At 42.3% G+C, this 6,003-nt stretch overlaps 1 long non-coding RNA gene across 1 annotated transcript; it reads right to left on the bottom strand.

Moving 5' to 3' along the window:
- Positions 1-1,096: 1,096 nt before the first annotated feature.
- Positions 1,097-5,994, bottom strand: LOC121657318. The gene is made up of 2 exons (XR_006013564.1): positions 5,771-5,994; positions 1,097-1,198 (listed from the first exon to the last, which is right to left on the bottom strand). It is a non-coding gene; the product is annotated as an uncharacterized LOC121657318 (long non-coding RNA).
- Positions 5,995-6,003: the final 9 nt, after the last annotated feature.

The raw sequence follows: 6,003 nt of genomic DNA, 5'->3' as shown, positions 1-6,003 counted from the left end.
GCAAGACTCAGTAAATGAGGCAGTGGAATCTAAGTATTAGTAGAATCAGCTCTCTGAGGTTTTTAAGATCCAACTGGATAAAGCCCTGAGCAACCCAGTCTGACCTTGCTTTGGTCCACAGATTGGACTGCAGATCTGGATTCCAAACTGGATTAGACTGTGATGTTTGATTTGTTAAACAAGATACCCCATTAATCATGTTTTCTTTAAAAATGCATGAAATACCTATCCAATGAAGTCTAACATAGATACACAACACAGCTGAAAACTCTCCCTCAAAAAAATGTATACCATCAAGAATATTTGAGGAGCATATTTTTAGTTTTGAAATATATGGAATGAAATGTTGTTGAACTGTTTCCTTTAAAGTAGCAAATACAGAGCTCTTTACAAACCAAACATTTAGAGCTGTGATTCTTTTTTTAGATTTATATAGTGTTTTATTACAAAGAGCGCTATAACAGTATCATTTTTGTGGTGTCACTCCTACCTTAATTAACCAGCCTAATGAATTATTCCTCTCAGATGGCTGAGTATAGCAAATTAACACTTAAACATAACATGGGTTGTTCCGAAACTCCAAGTTTCCTAGTTAATGTGTATTCTTCAGACAGAAATTTATTGCCAGTACACCAAGCTTGTTACACTTAAAACCTTATTTATGACAAAGATGAAATGCACCTTATTTATAAAGTAAAAAATCTACTGTTAACATAACTGAAATCCTAACAGTCTCATTCAATAATTATTAATTCAGATGTAATTATTACAGAAACTACATGTTTATGCTGAATTACCATTATTAAGTTTTATTATTTATTATACAAATAATTAATTCCTCCACACACACTTCTTAGTTTCTACCATTCTCCTGGTATTGTGTCACCTCTCTTCCCTCCTTCCCTAGGCCCCAAGGTCATGGTCTCACTCAGGTGAGGGGGATGGGTTTACAGTGAGTCGTCAGCATCTGGAGTCCCTCACCAGGACGAATGTCATGCTTGTGTTGACAGCTGCTCCTTCACTCCTCTGTGGTTCTCTTGGAGTTATTTCTGTATGCTTGCTAACACAACTTTACACCTTGCTTTTTCTTCACTAATCTGCAGCTCTTACATCTGATTTTACTATATACAGTACCTGCCACATGTATTAGGTAGTTTCTTTGCCTTTTTTGCTAAACCAGTTGTGTCCAGCTCCAGGTCTGCATTTCAGAAAACAATTAATACAAGAAAAATAAATTAGCCATAGGAAACCTGTCAAAACTGCTCTCACAATTAAAGGAAGCGAAGCAAAGCTGCAAGCAGATCAAAGAACATTCAGGCAGTGCAAATCTGACAAGCTTCTGTTCTGATGCCTTGGAAACTTAGTACAAGGCTTATGTCCCATTACTAGCAGTGGCAATACTTTATTGCAGTCACAGATTGATAATAATCAAATACAGAATTTTAATTATTTGAAAAACATTTCTGCTCTCCCAGTGGTTCTTTTGAGCTGTATTTGGACTTCGTAATTGTAGTCCTATAAAAACCACTCAGCACAGATTGTTTAGATCTCCCTCAAAATACACATAAATAGGAAAAAACATTAAGTCACAGTAAAAGAGAAGTTACACAGCTGTGTTTCTGAGACTGTGTGAAAACTCTTGGGAGATAATGTAAACTAACAGAAATTCAGAAAACAGTGTTAATTTTTTTGATACTTGGAGCCCTCATACATTAGCAAATGGCAGAGATCTTTTGGAAATTTCTGTAATGACCTTTTCTGTATTATCTATTGCAAGTGATTAAAACACCAGCAGACTGTCATGTTCTCCAACCTTTGATTAAATGAAAATTAACATTTCCCCTGAGTATTAAAGGTAAACCAGTAACAGCTTTACATTTTGAGATTAAATTGTAACAGCTGCCCAGATCATGACATCTTATGCATCTGTGAGGTGCCACTCAGTCTCTCTGTGCCACCCCTAGGACGTTGATAAAAAGCTTTTTCCTGACTCCAGAAATCCTTGAACATCTAGGACAGCAAGCTACCAGCACTCCCAGGGAAAGAAAATCCCTCTTCTATGTCACTGGGTATTTTTACGACAGATAGAGTTCTTATTACAAGGATACTTACATTATACCAGCAGAGTAGTGTTTTTCAGTCTATCTACCAGTGATTTTTCACAGAAGTATCTTATTTCAGTTACATAAGAAAATTCTGGAGGGGTTTTGGGCAATCAGACTTTTTCAGGTATTAATTTGATGGCTAGAAGTAGAGGCCATTTTTGGGGAAGAGTGTTTTCCCAATTTTGTTTTCTCATGCCTTGACATAAAGCAAATACTTGCAAATTGTTAACAGATGATAGCAAGTAATTGGAAGTCACAGAAGAAGGACAGGATGGGCAGAACTAAAAATACATGTGTGGGAGAGCAGGGGCGTACACAAAGGAAGAGAAATGAACCACAGCAGAGAGTTCATTTAAAGTAGACATATTTGACTAGATATTTTCAATGCAACTCTAAGATACGGAGTTCAGACAATGCAGTGAAAAATATAGTTCCAGTTGCAGCATCTGAAAGCCTTTTACACAGCCGTCTTCACAGAAGAAGACCCTCTTGATTTCAGTGGGAGTGTTCATTCTCTATCATATCCCATACTGACAACCTTACAGCAAACTGTTCTTTAACTACTATCCTGTGATTATTCTAAAAGGCCTGTGAATGACTGAAAGGAGACAAAATTGTTCCCTGAAAATAGGAAATGGTAAGTGTCAGATTTCTTCTCCGTTAATCATGAAGTTTAGCACTCTTTGTTCTGGAATTCCGAAATACTCTCCAAACTCTGAAACCCAAAGGAATTATGCAGAGACTTGATTGAATTTAATTGTTTGTAAGCAGGAAAAGAAACCACTGATTTATCAAGAAAGTTTTAAGAATTTTTGTGAAGGTTGAACATAGATTTACTAGCTCTGAGAAGATATGTACGTTCTTTACCTTCCTCACACACACAGTTTTCTCTTAGTTCTGCTCAGTGCATTACAGAAAAGAATTTCTGCTGGCCAAGGCCCACCCTCTTTTGTCTTATGTCCTAGATCAGGGCCGCAACTGGCAACTACTTTCTTACTCTCAGAAAGCTACATTTCTTTGATTCCACAAAACTCTCCATAATAAAACTCTCTTTTTCTAAAAAGATGGAGAGGTTCATCTGCATACGAATCATGAATAACTCTAGATATTTTTGCCCGTATCTCAGAAATCTTGGGTATTGCTTGTGTGAACTAATGCTGTTTAACTGCTGTCATTTTTTGATCCTAACTTTCCACAAGTTTCTCAAACTGCTTCCTTTAAAAAAAATTCTTGGGCTTAGTTTCTGCACAGATGTGGTCTTTTGATTTAGATGTATAATTCTTCTGGATTTGATTTTTTACCTTAGCACTGGGTCGGGGAAATCCACACCATCTGTACAGGCTGGATGGTAAACAGATTAAGTGGAGAAGAAATTTGGGATACTGGTATGTGAAAAATTGGACTTGAGCATATAGAGCAGTGTCCCAGCTGATCAAGGGACATGACTGCCCTTTTCTACTCCACACTTGTGAGACCCCACCTGGATTTCTGCATCCAGCTCTGGAGTCCTCACTTCAGGAAATACAAGAGGACACAGTCTTAAGTTGTGCCAGGGAAGATTTAGGTTGGACATTAGGAAGAATTTCTTTACAGAAAGGGTGATTGGACACTGGAATTGGCTGCCCAGGGATGTGGTGGAGTCACTGTCCCTGGAGGTGTTTAAGGAAAGACTGGATGTGGCACTCAGTGCCATGGTCAAGTTGACAAGGTGATGTTTGGTCATGGGTTGGACTTGATGATCTCAAAGGTCTTTTCCAACCTAATAAATTCTGTGATTCTGACTGTGATTCTGTGACATGGACCTGATTAAGCTAGTCTAGATGTGGGCCACAAACATTATCGATGTGCTGGAATAACTTCTCCTTGAGGAAAGGCTGAAAAAGCTGAGATTGTTCAGCCTGGACAAGAGAGGGCCTTGGTGAGAGCTCATTGCAGTCTTGCAGTATTTAAGGGGGCTTATCACAGAGACAGAGGGAAAAATTTTGCTAAGAAGTAGTGACAGGACAAAGGGCAAGAGTTTTAAACTGAAAAAGGGTAGATTTAAATTAGACATAAAGAAAAATTTTTCTACAGCGAAGGTGGTGAGGCACTGGCACAAGTTGGCTACAGAAGTTGTGGATGCCCAATGGGGACCTGTAAGTGTTGAAGGCCAGGTTGGATGGGGCTTTCAGCAATCTGGTAGAGTGGAAGGTGTTCCTGCCCACAGTATGAGGGTTGACTAGATGATATTTAAAGGTCCCTTCCAAACCAAATCAGGGTTACTCTGTGATATGAAGCTTGCAGACAGGTTTATCAATATGACAAAAATCCTTATGCATGCTGATCACAAAAGTCAGCAAGCAGCTAATAATAGGTGGTTTACTTCATCCAGTTTCTGTAAAGTGTGCCTATCATGGATTAAAAAAAAAAAAAAAAAAAGTTTTAGTATCTGAAAAACAATTTAGTAAAATAAAAAATGGTTACTGTTGGTAAGGAAAACAGTCTGACTTCTGCTGTACCAAACTGGAAGGTGCTGTTGACTCTCTTGAGGGACAAGGGTCCTTGCAGAGAGAGGGATCTGGATACAGTGGAGCACTGGGCCATCACCAGTGACATGCAAATGACAAGTCAAAAAGCCAGATTCTGCACCTGGGATAGAGAAATGCCAGACACGAGGCTAAGCTGGGAGAGGGGCAGCTCTGGGGCTGCAGAGAGGGCTCTGGGGGTGCTGGCTGGCAGCAGGCTCCACGGCAGCCAGCAGCGTGCCCTGGCAGCCAGGAGGGCAGCAAACCCATCCTGGGTGCACCAAACTCGGCGTCACCAGCCATCCAAAGAGGTGACTGGCCCTCCGTGCCCAGCGCTGGGGCAGGGCCTCCCCCTGAGTGCTGGCTGCAGCTCTGGGCTCCACCATTTCAGAATGATGGGAAGGTCCTTGAAGGTGTCTGCAGAAGGCAAGACAGATGGTGGAAGGACTGGACACTGTGAGGAGCTGCTAAGGGCTTTGGGCTTGTCTAGGTTGGAGAAAAGGAGGCTGAGGGGCAACGTCCTTGCTCTCTACAGCTTCCTGAGGAGGAGAAGTGGAGAGGGAGGTGCTGATCTCTCCTCCCTGGGATCCAGTGATAGATGTGTGGCAATGGCTCAAAGCTGTGCCAGGGGAGGTTTGGATTCACCATCAGGAAGCATTTCTTTATAGAGAGCCTGGTCAAGCCTGATGATACTCTGAGCCTGTCAGTGTGTAAGGGGCATCTGTACAGTGCCCCCAACCTGCTTTACCTTTGGGTCAGTCCTGAAGTGCTCAGGCAGCTGGGCTAAACGATTCTTGTACATCCCTTCCAACTAGACTATTCCATTCTAAGAAACTTCTTTTTCTGGACACGTAAATATAGCCTAACATTCGACATTGTCACACCTCTACTATAATCCACGTTTCTCTTAACATAAGAGACTGAAAGCATTAGTCAGTCTCCTCCTTAAGGACAGGAGGACCCTGTCACTGTCATTAAGCAAACAGGCCGTCCCAAGGACCGAAAGCAGGACTCATTCCACCGCTCAGTTTTCCTTAAGGTAGACAGGGATGAATTACTGAAAAGTACTGCCTAAGGAACGTGTTCCCAGAAACTGACTCATTTCGATGTGGGGACAGTACCCTTGTGCAGGCCCCACGTTCCGCTCCGGGCCGTCCTTACCCGCCCGCCGAGGGAGAGCCCGCACCGCCCGGAAGAGCAGCGGGCCGGGCACCGGGCTTCGGTCAGACACATTTCCCGACACTTCCACATTCCTTAAGTTTCAACTAAAAACACGCAGGCTGCGAGAGCAGAGGAAAAGGCAGAAGCTACCACCGCTGTCGCGACAATCAGCCCGAGCCTTCTCACCGCGGCCCCGCCGCCGAGCGCTCCCGGCCGCGCCGCGGTCCGTGCCG

Source organism: Corvus kubaryi, unplaced genomic scaffold (genome assembly GCF_017639235.1).
Source record: "Corvus kubaryi isolate FWS band 111438036 unplaced genomic scaffold, C.kubaryi_AGA036_p1.0 split1-37296, whole genome shotgun sequence".
Lineage (NCBI taxonomy): Eukaryota > Metazoa > Chordata > Aves > Passeriformes > Corvidae > Corvus > Corvus kubaryi.
This window is presented reverse-complemented; position numbering and strand designations above follow the sequence as displayed.